Source organism: Diceros bicornis, chromosome 5 (assembly GCF_020826845.1).
Source record: "Diceros bicornis minor isolate mBicDic1 chromosome 5, mDicBic1.mat.cur, whole genome shotgun sequence".
Lineage (NCBI taxonomy): Eukaryota > Metazoa > Chordata > Mammalia > Perissodactyla > Rhinocerotidae > Diceros > Diceros bicornis.
The window spans coordinates 9000884-9015733 of NC_080744.1; the positions used below are offsets into that span (position 1 = coordinate 9000884).

The 14850-nt window shown below is 43.0% G+C and overlaps 1 protein-coding gene across 1 annotated transcript in view; it reads right to left on the reverse strand.

Annotated features, from left to right (window-relative positions):
* The window catches only part of LRFN5 (leucine rich repeat and fibronectin type III domain containing 5), a 259968-nt gene extending 255768 nt beyond the window's left edge, over positions 1 to 4200 (reverse strand). Inside the window, exon 1 of the mRNA XM_058540672.1 lies at positions 2573 to 4200. The gene's annotated coding sequence lies outside the window, so the exon portion shown is untranslated. The remainder of the gene's footprint in view (positions 1 to 2572) is intronic.
* Positions 4201 to 14850: the final 10650 nt, after the last annotated feature.

Below are 14850 nucleotides of genomic sequence, written 5' to 3' on the forward strand. Positions count from 1 at the left end.
TGAACACCCAACATCCACTCAAGGCATTTGTCTTGCCTTCCCTGAGGAGGAGGGCACAATGACAAGACTTAACCTGCAAAAGACCGACTCCTTAGTGAGAAAAGGCCAGGAGGAGGTAAAATGAGGAGGGAGACGGAGAAAACACATGATTCTCCCAAGTCCTTACACTCTTCAGCAGCATCTCATCTGTCTTGGCCCCTCCACACGGGTATGCCTTGTCTGCTCACACATCTTATGAGTGTGATATAGTTTCTGTTGTAATAATATTCTGGAGAAATTTGGGGGACAAAGAGGTGTCCCTGTCGGACTTTTAGCACACACAAATCAGTTTTCTGGCTTGGGTGTTCGGAGTGATAGGGAAATACAAATAAATTCACTAGAAGAGAAAAAAAAAAGATAAAAGAAAAGAAAAATCCTCACCTAATTCCTCCCAAATGCCCAGTTATTTTTTAGTTTTTATGCAGGCAGTGCCATTTTTTTCTGAGTCCTCAGAGGGTAGAGTCGGGGTCTGCTTTTCTCTTAAAGTCAGTTACTCTCTGTATCCTTTCCTGGTTCTCCCTCCGGCTCCAAGTACAGAGCAAATCTGTCTGAAGCGTGGCCTCATCTCCTTCAGGTGTACTGGGCAGGGGCTGGTGAGGGTGGTTGTCCTTCCAGAGGTATTCCAACTGGAGGTATAACAGGCGTATAAGTGACCCAATTAAATTTAGAAGGGCAAGAGCCGAGAGAAGAAAGAGAGGAACAAATGGCAATCGAGGAAAAACACACTTAGTTTCAGATTTTCAATCCTGAGAAATCATGCAGTATTTGAATATGAAGGCATTTTTGCAGCCAGCTTTGGTTCTATGTTCTTGAATATTCATTTACAAGGGGGGGCGAGGGGGTGCAGGCGCAGGAAGTCGAGCAGGACATCACTGCCCTCCACGCGTCTCTCTCCCCTCCTTCCTCTCACAGCCAGGCGGCCACCCCGGCCATGATGCGCCCGCTGTCTGCCAGGGAGCCCGCTGAGCTCTCCCGCCCCGCCCCAGGAAAGTGTCAACGCGGGCCTGGCAGCTGCAGTGGCGGAGCCCAGCCCCCAAGCCTGCTGCATACACGGCCTTGTAGCACCACCAGCCTGTGAGGGCTGCAGCAGCAGCCAAGCCCAGACTCCAGGGGAGCTGGGACATCAACGCAGAGGGCCAGCGAGAGCAGCTAGCTAGCGGCAAGCCTGTAGTCGGCAAATGCCATCCTATGGATATCTGTAGAAACGCAAGGAGCCCAGGAAAAGCACGCAGCGCCCCTACACTTTCTCCGCGGCTTTAGCAAAGAGAAACTGCCAGAGCAGCCTCAGTCGCTGCCTCCAGGAGCAGGGCACTGTGCCTGGGCCCGGCCAGATCCTCTGCTGGGTGCAGACAGCTGGCGACTCCCAAAGGCGGGAGACAAACGAGCGCTCTTCAGCTGAATTATTCAGACCGCCTTCACTACCGAATAAAACATTGATGAGACTACTTTGGAAGTGCTTTATCTTGTTAATCCTAATGCCCTCGAGAAGGGAGTGAAATTTTCTGTAGGGGACGCAGAGGTGATGGGAAAAGGAAATGAGAGAAATAAGGTGCTTTGAGAGAAGTAAGGGGCTTTGGAAGTTTACTAAATTCGTGCTGTCTCAGCCGGCCATGGGAATCTCCATTTTAACACATCATTCCCAATATGTTAATTAAAGTCACAAATCTGCCCTACTCTTTGTAAATCAAGGCGCTGGCTAGAATTTTCAAAATACAAATATATATTATACAGAGACAAACAAACAAACAAACGCAAACCAAAAAAAAAAAAAAAAAGAACACGCGCACACAAGCCCCTCTCCACAACCGAGACAATACAGCTGGGGATGGTGTCCGGGTGGTGGTTACGGTTTTAGCCTTACTCCTCTAGATAGAAAAACGACTCCTTTCATGGATCGATTTTGCTACATAAAAGCAAACCCTGACAGTTAAACACCATATTCCAATACACACACACACACCCTGAAAATGAATTCCCTTCCATGCAAAGCAAGTTCTAAGAAAACTCCATTTCAGATTAAAGTCTCCAGATGCGTAATTTACAACTACTAAAGGACCTGGCAAGCTTGTCCACAATCAGGCAAGGAAAACAAACTGGCGCCAGAGGTAGAAAAGGGTCAAAACAATGCTAGCCTGAAAGGATGGGTGGAAACCAAACACCCTCTCACACTCCACAATCTGGGGAGGGTTTGGATACCAAATGGTCCGTGGCAACCATAGCCTGAAGGAAACACGGGATTTTAATCTCTGGCATCTTCAGACAGGTTCAACACGCCTAGGTTTCCAAAAACATCACTTAGGGTGGAGCATATCCATATTCCCTTAGCTTTCACAGCTAGATTAAGGGCTCAGGTATAGATTTATATTCCACCTACTAGAAATTATATTACAACATCACAGAGAGCCCTTGGATACCCAGCCCTTCCTAATGATTTTCAAAACATTAATAAGTAAAGTAGCCTGCAATGCAGATAAGACGCTAGAAACAAGATCAGAAGGAAACTGGGTGAGGCGGGTAGTCGTTTGCTTGTTACCTGGTGCCTCTAGAGGAAAAGACGGTCGTAGGAGGACTTTCTGCCCGCAGGTACAATCCCGGCAAGGTGGCTCCAGGTGGCTTTCACAGTCGTCCGCGGGTCCCTCTCGTCACTTCGCTGCCCTCTGCCATAGCTCAGCACCCGCATCCTAGGGAGTCCGCGAGGCGGCTCCTGCCACTGCCGCCGCTGCCCGCAGGTTGCGCCGGGTGGGGGATCCGCGGCGATCGCCCCATGAAACCCGCGTTTCTGCGCCCGGGGAGCGGGCAGAGGCAGGGCGGCCGCGCACGCACACACAGACACACACTCAAACACACGCACACACTCGCACCCAGGCGCGCGCGCACTGGCATTCACACTTGCACATGCACGGCCAGCACAGCACGGGGAGGGAGAAGCAAGGCGGGGACTGGTCCTTTTCACGATCGGCTTCGATGCCTACCGGACCACGGGCAGCAAAGAGAGTGGTCTGGCATAGCCGTTTGATCACGTTTCCTTCAAGTTCTCCTCCAACCCAAATCCACGTAATTCAAGAGCTGGTGACATTTTGGTGGGGAGGAGAGAGCCGGGAAAGGGCTGAAGAAGAGTCGGGGATTTTGTTAAGCAGTTTGAAAAGCAATCCTTGTTACCTTGTTTGTACAGAAACCAGTTCCAAGGGCTGAACTTTTGCCTTCAAATGATGTGGACCGAAACGTAAATATCCTTCTGGCCAAGCCAGGAAGGTCTAGATGCAAGGAAACAAGACGGCTGCAAGACCCTCTGGTGACCTTGTGATGTACCTGGAAGCAGGTTAATACTGGCGCTTCCCAAACCTCTGGGTAAAGCGATCCAGACACATGGGTCCACAGCCCGGCAGCCGCTCCGAATCCAGCCGGGAAAATGGGTCTGGGCGTCCTCTGTGCTCGAGGCGCGAACCCGGGCATCAAGGGGCACCGCCGAGTTAACACATTTGCTTCTGGGCAGTTGGATAAAAGACAGTCAAATGCATCAGATAGGCGCGCGCGCACACACGCACACACACGCAGCTAGCTGAAGACCGGCTTACGAAAAATAGATGCCAAGATGACTCCAAAAGGTAGAAAAGATCCAGAATCTCTCCGGAAAACGGCAGGGCCAGCAGGAAGGTTATGAAAATCTTCCCAGTTCTTTCATTCTTCCTCTCTCCTGTGTGTGTGTGCGCGTGTATTTCCAGAAGGTTTCGTTGGTCTGCCCCACCCCCGTCCAGTTGCGCTTTTTTCTCCGGATATAAACCGACCGTGCAAAATGGATTATACGAGTGGGTTATGCTCACAGCCCAGAGCTCCACAAAGTCAGGAATCCTAAGGGAGCAGCCAGCTGCGCAGCCATTCTCACATCCTCGAGGGAAGAAGGAAACACACGCGCAAACACAAGCACACACGCGCGCACGCACACACGGAGCCCTGGGTGCGGGCCGCCCTGACACGCCCGCCGCCTCCTTGCGCGCGGCTGCACACAGCGCCCCGCCCGCTGCCCGCGGCTCAGGCGCGGGGCCGGCAGCCCAGCTCCCGGGCTGCGGCGGCGGCTGGGGCGGGCCCCGGGCCCCGGCTCCCCGCGGCGGCGTGGGCGGGCCCCGGCAGCCGGCGGGCCTGGAGGAGCTGCGCCCCGCGCTGCAGCATGGAGGCGGCGGCGGGCGCGCGGCCGTGGGCCCGGCCCTCGCCGCAGTCACGGGAGCTGCCGCGCCGCCCCGACTCCGCGAGCCAGGCGAGACCCCCGCCGGGGCCGCCGCGCCGCCCTCCGCCCTCGCGCCGCCGAGCCGGGCGCCGTCCGGACTGAGGTACCCCCGGCTCGGCTCTCGGCTCTCGGAGACCGCCCGCCGAGCGCCGGCAAATCCCCGGGCAGGGGAGGCGCGGGGGCGTTGCGGGCAGGGGGAGGAGAGAAGGCGGAAAACCTGGAGGATGAAGGCAGAACTTCCCGTGGCATCCCCAGCTCTTGCGGAGGGGGCTCGCCGGCCGCCCACTGCCCACGGTTACGGAATAAAGGAGTGTCACCGGGTCAGGCTGTGACTGCTAATGGCGGTGGGAAAAGTCATTAGCTGTAACCCGCTGGGAAAATCTGAGACAGAGGGCTGCTAACTTGGGGTCTCAGTCACCTGCGACTGGCTTCCAGCGTCCCCTTAGTAATAATAGGTGGTGGTTTGCTTACTAATCAGATGGGAGCAGAAACTGGAAAGAACATTCATGTTTGAGAATCAGCCCAGCTCAGCCTCAGACATCAGGAGTGCTGCAGCCGGCCACGTTTTGGTCTGTCAGGGTCAGAAAGCAAGCCCAGTACTCGTCAGAAGCCAGGCCTGGCCCCAAAGGTCGCGGGGCAGGTCGCGGGAGCGGGTCCGAAGCAGGAAAGAGAAGGCGTGGGGGAAAGCTCGACAGGGCCCCGCGGGGACGGGTCGGCTTTTCTGGGGACTCTGCTAGGACCGCTGTCCTCGACCCTCCCCTACTCCCTCCACCCGGAAAAGGCTTCCTCCGGGAAGCCCAGGGAAATCACGCCGCTCCTCTCTGCTGGAGCCGGGAAGCCCTTTCCCTGCTCTTTGACGGCTTCCCCAGCACGTGGTCTCGGCCCCAGCGAGCTCCTCCCCGCACGGCTCCGATCCCGGCCGGCCCCACACCAGTCCGAACCCAGAGAGAATGGAAGGGTCGGGGGGTTGCAGAGGGAAGCCGACTACTAAGGGCCTCTTCCTGCTCCACTTGGCAAAGCCACGTGCCGGTGGCCTCTTGGATAGGGCGCTCTCGCATTTTGCTGCCAATAGCGTTGCCCTGCGAGTGCACACGTGCGCTGAGACTCGAGCACACCCACGGCTCGCCCAGGCGCGTACCCGCGCGCCCACGGGTAAGGGGGAGCCACACAGCCGCCTCTTTCCGGGAAGAGCCCGAGAGGTGGAGTGTTTGAGGTGGAAACTGCCCGCATCGCCTTCTCGCTCTCCTCGGCTCCCTCTCTATGCCCCGGGTCCAGTGCCGGGTTTAGGAATCCGCGCAACCCTTCCGGCTGCTTTGTGCCGAAGGAGCGCGGCGCTGGGGCGGGCGGTCCCGCTGCGTCTCCCCACTCCCGGTCGGCGGGCGGCGCCGGATAGTCCGAGTTCCAGAGCTGGAGGGTCACAGTCGCGCAGCAGGGGACTGTGCGGCGACACCTCACACAAATAAACCAAAGGGACACCGGTGCTGTCCGGGAGAGTCTCCACTAAAACCATCAGCGCTTCCCCTGTGGCTTTGTCCCCCCGAAGTGAAAAAACGGAGTTTTCGATAAATCCACAGCAAGACCCTGCGGGAAACTGAGTCCGGGGAACAGCGGGAGAGAGCGCTTCCACCTTCGTTTCACTTTCAACTTGGCGGCTGCTGGGACTTCACTGGAGGGCGGCGGAGTCGCACCAGCACCGACTAGAAGCAGAGGCGAGCGAGCACTTCCAACTACTTAGGACGCGGGGGTGACTCCTTTTTCCCGGAGGATTGTCCCTCTTGCCACCCTGTCCTGCTGAGCTGATAGGAACTGCTCAAGTCCAGGAGATAAGGGTTTGCATTTCCCCCTGGGGACCATGGGACAGAGAGATGTTGAATGAGAAATCCAAAGACCGTGCATCGCTGGACTAAAGAACTTTTCTTTTTCTCGTTCTTTTTTCTCTAGTGCCCAGACCGAGGTGAGGAGGGGGCAAGCTTAACCAGCTGTAAGAAGTCCAGAGGGCAAAGTTCAAATATCTTCTTGAGTGCTTTTAAGAAAATCAGTATGTGTGTGTGTTGTTTGCTTGAGAAAGATGAAATCAAGTTTCCTTAATGTGGGGAGTAATAGTGTGTAACTTTTCAGTGTTCTTTTATGTTGCAAGCTCTACCAAGCTCATAAAAACATCCTCTCTTCGTTTAGTTTATGTACATTATGCTTTATATTTGAAAGTGCTTTCCTCTACTCTCCCCGTTTCATCTCATCTCAAGAGAGCACTCTGGTCAAGCCAGGTACCTCTCACTCCCAGGTACGGTGTTTGTTCCTTTCCCTCCTCTGCAAGCTGGTTAGAATTTGCCCATTCAGAGGAAGAAGGGAACTTTGTTCTATATGCTTGTCGGTAGGAGGTGGCAAGACTTTCAAGGAGAGGCTAGGATATTCTTTCCCAAAGGATCTCAAAGTTGACAGAAGGTAATTTTTATTTTTATTTCCTCTAAAGAAAAAGAGGCCTCTGAAAACAAGGGAGGTGGCAATTTCTAGTTTGCTTATATAATTATTGTTGGCATTAACCAACTCTGAAATTGGTACACTTTTAAGAGTCCAAATTCCTTGTAGAGTCCCTTTACACATTAGCATCTAAAGAGAACTAATATGAAAATAAATAATTTAGTTTTTACTTTCTCAGTATATTGGCCTTGACTTTCTTAATTTATCCCGCAATCCAATATTTATGCCAAATCACTTTTAAAATTATATCAAGCTTCTCTCTCTCCCAGATCGTTTTTCTAAGGACCTACCATCATAAATGTTGGACTGTTTTCCCAGAATAATCCAGAATTTGAAAAAAGTTGAGTGTTTTGCTAATTTTAGACAATGAATGGAAGTATGAATGTTTTACAGTTAAAATGATGAATACTAGAAGGTAACTTGTTTCTGGTTATTTTATTATTTAGCATTTGAGTTTCTTCTAAGACCATGAGAAAGGCATGATTTACTCTATTTTAAATTTGTCATTAACAGTTAGTTTGCTTACCCCATGGGTTTTCTTATTTCTGTAGATTGAAGCCTTGTGATAAATTGTCACTCTAATTCATTTTCTGTTTGATGTATACTTTAAAAAGCTTATTTAAATTGGAATTATCTCCAAATTTTCTGGGTGACGAATCACTACTGTGAAAAACTTTTGATTCTTTTTACTGATGTAAAATTCCATATTAATTTAAGACTGGAAAATGATGACGGGAAATACAAGTTTCTGAAATGAAGGAATAACATTTTTTTAAACTTAGTTAAAATAGAATAAATGAAATCTAAACATGAAAAGTTTTAAAAAATCACTACATAGCTGTGCCCTACATAGTTCTGGAATGTAAACAGAGATCTGCTTATCTTAGGAACATGTGTCTAACGTTGTATCTGGCTCTAAATTCCTAAAGTACAAGTTATGTTGGCAGATCTTAACCAAAACGTGAATCAACCCAGTTCTAAACAGAGTTGAAAACCCAGCATATTTCTGCCATAAGGAAAGAGATTTCTCATTTATCTATTTTGGACCTCCCCAAAAATCAAATTTATTTACTATTCAACATTCTTCTAAGAAATAGAAGATATTTTCCCTTTATTTTGTTTTTAAATAAAAATATAATTTTTATTGTTTCATGATGGTTTTTCTTGATATTGTGTAAAACATACATTTTCTTTCCTTTCTTCCTGTATCTTTGTTATATTTTTTAACCTTTATGGATCGTGATACTGATGTCCTAAGTGATTAAGATCTACCTCATGAAAGCTGAAACCAGCACTAGGAACCCGATAAATTCCTGAATGGAAGTGGTCATTTCTTTTAGTAAGATAAGTCTTTTTTGTACCTTAACTTTTTAAAGACAAATGTAATGATTTTTAAAGATTGTGTCCTAGACAAGAACTTTTTGAGAGAGCTCAAAGAGAAGGGGTTATTTCAGAGATAAACATTGCTAGACAGACAAGGCAATTCTGAGGCAATATTGTAAGTAAGAAGTAAATTTTATCTGTAATATCCATCCATCTTTTTTTCATGCTTATTTGCTTACATCCTGGTATCAACTCCTTGTATTTGTCTGGTGCTTCCCTTTAGTTACTCCAAATCTCCAAAGTGTGGCATCCCATCTAGGGATATCTAACCCAGAGAAGAACGGCACAATATTGGGATTTATTTTCCTCTTCGCATCAAAACCTCCACTTAGTCACATTAGATGGATTTAATTAAATCCCTAAGAAGAAAACAAACATATCTTGCTAATTCAAACTAAAGTGTCAGTGACTACAAGTTTACCCACTTCAGGATTATGAAGCCAATTTAATTTCTAGAAAGTAGAATTACTGGCAAAGTGTGTTACATATATAGGAAGCAAATCTACTTCAGTCATTCTTAAATTTGCATACAGGATTGAATGTTAATTATAGTACTATTTTTTATATTTTATTTTTTGTATTTTTGATAATGCTATTAAATAATTACTCAAACCTATTTTTTAACCTTGGCAGAAAGATTTAGGAAGTTTTATATTTCTATATCCAGATAGTTTTCAGGAACATTTCCATTTGATCTTGAAACTCTATTCTAAAATGAAGCCAGTCATCTTAATTATCTTAAAAAGAGAATTCTGCATTACTGTTCTTATGACTTGATTTATGGGTACTTGTAGGCACGCCAACTGATACCAGATGGAAGTAATAAGCTGTTGAAAGTCTATGGACTTCACTTCTTCAAAATGCGTGTATTACTCTCAGCTCTAGAAAACCTAATGATGAACTATGTAACAAAGCTTTTGCTTTATGCTTTAGTTTTACAGATTCTGTTTTCTAACGTTTATTTTTCTCCAAAATTTGCCCCTGAATTTCAGTCATGAGGCCACAAGTTGGCAGTAATGTGATACACTCACGTGATTGAGACCACAGAGCTTGGCTTTTTTACAAGCCACCATAGATTTAGAACTAAGAATTAATTTCTACTTATTTTATGAAAGATGCATTTTCATTGAAATAAATAATGTTGGGTAAGGTTTACCTACATGAAAGCAGACAATTTCTTTTAGAATAATTATTCCTTAATATAAATTCCTAAGACCAGATTAGGTCATTTCCTCCTGATCTCTTCATCAGCTCTCTTCTCCTTTAATTACAGTCTCTTTAGGATACCAGGTTCCTTCTCATTCCTCTACTCATGTTTCACATCCAAAGTCGTCCTGGTCCTTTGACTGATCCGAGTTCTTGGCTAACTTGGTGTTAAAGTTCCTTTGGATTTATTTCTCAGCTACAGTGGCCATGATTTCTGTAAGGAAAGCAAATCCTTTCCATGATTTTTTTTTACCACCAAACTCTCTTCTCCACACAATGGCCTTTCTTTCTCTGCTTGCAGTTTTGTTCATTCCATGAAAAGTCATTGAATGCCTGTTTTCACCAGTATCCTGTACTAGGCACTGGGGAGAGAAGAGTAACCATGATTCCCTTGGTCTCTGTCCCCCCAGTAGAGCTCACCGTCTAGTGCGGATTATAGACCAACAAGCAGGTCCTTACAATATGGTCTTGCTTTTATGTCACCAACTACCGTTTGCTATTAAGCCCCATCTTCTTTTGTTAGACCTCTGGAACCCACCTCCTGTTGATTCCTATTGCTCTTAGTTTCTGGTTTGTTTTTCCCACATTCATTCACACTGTGTTAGGAGGTAGCCTGTGAAATATGCAGACACAGTCCTTCGTCAAAGTACAAGGTACGACACGGCATATTCCATAAAGTGCTGGAATATAGCACACCTGGGTTTGAATCTTGGTTCTGAAATTCACTGCCTTACTTGTGAAATCACTTAACTCTAGCCTGAAACTTTAATTCTTTTCTGTGTAAATGGAAATTATAATACTTATATATGGGGTTGGTTGAGAGATTTTAATGACTTTCCCTGTATAATCTACCCAGTACAAGCAAGTACTCCATATATATCATTTCTATTCCTTGCCATTAGTCTATTTCAAACTATGTAATGAATAGCTAGTTTCACTGAAAATATATTATAAATGATCCCTTTTATCAAAACAGTCAATTTTTTGATCAAGAAAATTTGCTCATAAAAGTGAGATAAAAATCCTCAGGAAGATGCCTAAAACATTCTGCTAATATTTTTATTTTACATCATATCAAATGTCCTGTAACTTTGGTGACATATTGTTTAGAAAAATCTTAAATACTCAAGTTGCTCTCTTCAGACACTATTTACTCTCAAAATGTATTTTATAAGTTTAGTCCTAGTTCTGTAAATACGCTCTCCTTTTAGAGAGCTACCCTTGCAAGAATATAATCCAAGCAGCTTTCTTGAATTTTATCCAGCTTAACCCTGGCTCTCAGAGTAGTAACTGTATACATCCTGTCTCTTGACCATTATTGAAGCAGCTGGACCTCATCCGATGGAGGGAAAAAAGGATTAATTAGTTGTTATAAAAATTAAGAAATCTATTGAGAATAAAAGTTGGACAATATGAAAATAAAAATAGAAACATTATGAAATGCATATTTCAAATTATTTGGCCTCCAATTTATTAAAACCCTCATTAACATTTATATTTGTGGAAAATGTAATTATTTTTAAACACTTTTTCCTTTTATTGTGTTATATTTCTGGGCAATGGTATTTTCCCAGTTTCTCTAAAGTGATTTTGTGTATTGGAAACATTAATGTAACTATTATCCATCTGTCATGTCTTTTGTTTCTGCATGAATATGCCAAAAACATATACAAAATATTGTCTTATTTTGTGTTAGTTTGGCATGTTTTAACCTTTTGCTAACATTATAAAATTAGAACTTTTTTAAACCAAAAAATACATTGTTGAACAATGGACATGGTAACTTACTGATTGTGGGGACATAATAGATATTTTATGTTGTTCTGATTAGCAACAGAATTTAGGAACTAAGAAAAAGTTAGATGGTAAATTATTATGAAAAATTATATAAGATTGCAATATTTCTATATGGTTTTCAAATATGTGGTCAGCATTGATTATAGTTAGCTTTTATTTTACAATTTTACAAATTTGAGCATTTGCTACATTTTCTGGTAGAAATTTTTCAAGACTATCTTGATTTCTAGTATACTGATGAATGTACCCAAAAGTGTAAAAACATTGGCAATTCATTCATTCATTCATTCACTCATTTTCATACACGTTTTCCTTCAAGATTAGGCCCTTCCTATTCTTGACTCCATTTACTAAGAAATGTTATTGCTCTCCAGTTTTTTTATTTTTTTATTTTTTTTTTTATTTTTTCCCCCAAAGCCCCAGTAGATAGTTGTATGTCATAGTTGCACATCCTTCTACTTGCTGTATGTGGGACGCGGCCTCAGCATGGCCGGAGAAGCGGTACGTCGGTGCGTGGCCGGGACCCGAACCCGGGCTGCCAGCAGCAGAGCGCGAGCGCTTAACCGCTAAGCCACCGGGCCAGCCCTGCTCTCCAGTTTTGTTCATACTAAAAGGGGCAATATCTCTTGAAAGAAGAAAAGGAAGGGGAAGCAAAGAATGAGGGCAAATTGTAAAGCTAATAATTATTGAGAACTACAGAAACAATTCTCTATATGTTGTCAGGAATGCTTATTTTTTTTTTTACGTCGAATGTTGATTCTCTGTTTCCAAAAGTATTTTCTTACTATTCCACTGAGATGTTTATTTTATACACTTTTAATAAGATGAAGATAAATGGAATATTTATAAGAAAGATAAATAGAATTGTGTAAAACATGCACACATCCGTAGGCACATGTAATGGATCTTTATAACACATAAAAGGTCCTATTTTTCAATTTGGTGAATGGTGAAAAGTTTGAAATGTAGTTTTAAATCTTAACTTTGTCTTAAATGTGAAAATGCTCATAACAAAAAACAAAATTTGTATTAATTTTGAAAGACAGATACTTGTTGGAGACAGTGAACTAGAATAAGGCAGTTTCTTTTTCTAGTGACCTCATCTTGGAAACCATGATTGGATTCAGAGTAGTACACTTACTCATTCATTTAGAAAATTGCCAGTGAGCTATGAGATGGATTCCTTGGCCTCCTGAACTCATCTCTGCCTATTGTGTTCTGTCTTTACAATCATATCCCACTAGCTTCTCTTTCCTGCTTTTGTTACTTAATCACTTCTGATTTTTTTTTTAATTTTTTGTTTATTGCAGTAACAATGGTTTATAACATTGTATAAGTTTCAGGTGTACATCATTATACTTCTATTTCTGCATAGATTACATCATGTTCATCACCCAAATGTTAGTTACAACCCATCACCACACACATGTGCCGAATTATCCCTTTCGCCCTCCTCCCTCCTCCCTTTCCCTCTGGTAACCACCAATCCAATCTCTGTCTCTATGTGTTTGTTTATTGTTGTTATTATCTACTACTTAATGAAGGAAATCATACCGTATTTGACCTTCTCCCTCTGACTTATTTCACTTTGCATAATACCCTCAACGTCCATCCATGTGGTCACAAATGGCTGGATTTCTGATTTATCCTTGGCAAGAGAATACCACTTTATAGGTGAAACATATGCCTGTTTTCCAACACCAAGCAGCAAGGAATGATTCTGCTTGGAGTTGGAGAACTAGAAGAGTACTTCTTATGACAGAGGTTTCCAGAAAATTTTGCAGTAAATATCCCAATTGGAACTTACAGTGAAACTTAAAATGTTAAAGAGGAAAAATAATGTGTAGAGTGGCCATACCTAGACCGCTTTCTATAAATGTGAAAACATTCTTGTTTGTAAAAATATGCAAGATAATTTTACACTCATATGGCAAATGTCCAATTCAAGTGGCAACTATATTTTGAAAACTAATTTTACTTTCCTTGAAAATACTTTTTCTGTTTTATGAAATGTATAAACACATTGTTACTTTTTTATTGAGTTTTGCTTTGACTTTTAGGTATCAAATCTCTCCCACTGGGGTTCATGTGCTATTTTTGGCTTTAGTGCAATGTATCTGTGCCATTTTGTACATGAAGAAGCAAATGCTGAAACTGAAAGACAACAGTAAAGAGTAGCCCAAGAGAGTAAACCCTGGATTTGGACAAAGTTGTTAACTTTTGGAAGAGAAAGTGACAGCATCATCCACAATGTACCCGAGTTTGTCTGTAGTTTCAGCTGATTCAGTCAGCAAATCCAGTGTTTCAAATTCTATGCAGATCACTTTTATACAAGGTAATAACAATTTTTTAAATATTGAGTGCAAAGACTTCTTTAATTTTTGTCTTTGGAATTTTCAAATTTAATATTTCTTCCTGTATCTCATAAGTGTTGCAGTAGGATAATGTGCATATGCATAAGATAATGTGCCAGGATTTTTTTTAACCATTTATTTTGTGATTTCAAACAGATCGATTTCTCCTCTGTTATTTTAATGTTAAAAAGAACCATATACATAAAATTTACATGGAACAGACTGTTCAATAGACGTATAACATACTTATTTTTAAAATGTATTTTCATTTTATTTTTTCTAAGCTAGTAACTGTAATGAGTGAAACAGAACATCTGACTTTAAGAAACTGTGCCCATGAAAATAGGAAGTCATTTATATTTAGCAGTCATGATGAAAAAGCAATTGACACTTTGTTCCATTTTCTGCTTCTAGTAGTGTTTCTGTTTCAGGATTTAACAGCAGGAACTGATGATGAAACATTCTTGGAACACAATCTATTAGAGGTTACTTCCAAATGAATAAGTAGCTTTTCTATCTAATCTGACATTTTGTAGTATTACATCTCTGATTTACTCAAAATTAAAATCAGATTATTGACATTTACATTAATTCAAAATAGAGCTCCTGTACTTTTATATGTATGTTACTGTAATCAAAATGTTTTGTGATATTTGCACCTAGGAAGGGGGAAATTCATTAATATATCTTAATTTATGCTTATCCAAGCAGTAATATATGCCTTTAAGTATTAATATAAGTATGCATGCTGGTCACTGATGATTACTTTCCAGCTTATTCTTTTTATTAATATTTAGAAATGTTTTGATTTTCCAAGAACAGAAATTTAAAGCTAGAAAGGAATTTATAGATAGGCTATTTTAACTGCTAATTTTAAATTTAAAAAAACTGAATGCAGAGACCTTAAACTAACTTTTCCATGCTTCATGGAAAGAAGTAAAGGCAGATTAGAATCAACTAGAAGATCACACTGCCTCCTTCTCCCACTCTCCAATCCTATTAGTAAGGCTCCTTGTTGTAAAGAGGAGAATGAATCATCCAGGCCAGATTTGGACAAAAGCAGTTGGTTTAAAAAATACTTGTGGAATTTGAGTAGGAAAATGTAAATTGTGGTTCCAAGGAATCGTAGCAATATGTGTCACAATTTGAAGTGCTATGAAGAGAACCGTTAACTTAACTAAGACTGGAGATTTATGAGTGTTAAAGTAATTAAAGAAGAAGGCTGTTAGGCTAAGGGGACTCTAATGCTTTGGTAGCCTACTTAAGCAAACCAAAACCTAAACCATAGTCAATGCACTTGAATCCGAGCACATGAAACTTAAGAACAACCAATCATAAACAACTAACTAGGCTTTCCCAAATAAGGCAACT